This window comes from Microtus ochrogaster, unplaced genomic scaffold, assembly GCF_000317375.1.
Source record: "Microtus ochrogaster isolate Prairie Vole_2 unplaced genomic scaffold, MicOch1.0 UNK16, whole genome shotgun sequence".
Classification (NCBI taxonomy): domain Eukaryota; kingdom Metazoa; phylum Chordata; class Mammalia; order Rodentia; family Cricetidae; genus Microtus; species Microtus ochrogaster.
Window position 1 is genome coordinate 2,172,413 of NW_004949114.1, and position 1,070 is coordinate 2,173,482.

Genomic DNA, 1,070 nt, shown 5'->3' on the forward strand with positions numbered 1-1,070 from the left:
CACACATAGAGACATGGACACACACATGGATACACACACGTGCACACATACAGACACACACCCTTGGGCACACACATGCATGCACACGCACATGGGCATGGACACACGTATGGATAGACACAGACACACATACTCACAGGCACAATACACATGCACACATATGCCCTCATGTGCATCTACGCACACTTTTGGACACACTCAGGCACACACATGCATGCACACACAGAGCTACACATACATACATGCGCACACACGTGCACGCGCGCTCACACACACACACACACACACACACACACACACACACACACACACCATGTTGTTGCCCTCCACAGGGAATGTGGATGGCTGCCCATCACATGGACTTTCACCCCCAGAGACTGGAGCTGCCTCAGCCCTGCTGCTACCGCTTTAGTGGAGTGCACTGAACTCTGCTTTGAAGGGCATGTGGCAAATCCATTGAGGGAAATTTGTAGATGAAATTAAACTGACAGGAGAGGCTGATAATATAGGTGATGTTAAAACTATCCAATATCGTCCGAGTAAATTAGAAGAATAAAATAAGATTTATCCCCAGCAAAGCCGGAGCCATTTTAATGGAAAGGAGTCTGAGCAGAAACAGAAGAATTTTGGAACAGCATCAGGAGAACTTGAGGAAACTCGGATGTCGACATTAAGCACGGGGGTGAGACACCCAGTCACCCAGCACCTCAGAACCTCCAGTGTCACTGCATCTTCCTGTTTGAGGTCCTGTGACAAGAGACAAGGGCTCTTGGTGGTCACCCGAGGCTCAGATGCGCAGGCTCAGGATGGCAGGTGCATCAGCTTCATCTTCCCCATCTCTCAAGTGTCTACTGCTTGCCGAGAGCCCTTATGACCTACTTTTAAGGGGCGGGAGAAGTGTCCCCATCAAGCATAGGGACCATGTTTGCTCTTCATCATAGGAAGTCCAGGTGTGGTGGTTGGCACTCCAAGACTTCTGCTGAGGAGACAAGCGGCTCCCTGGATGACTAGTCTAGCTGAATCTCTGAGCCTTGAGTGATAACGACAGCACCTTTCTCAAAAAGCAAAGT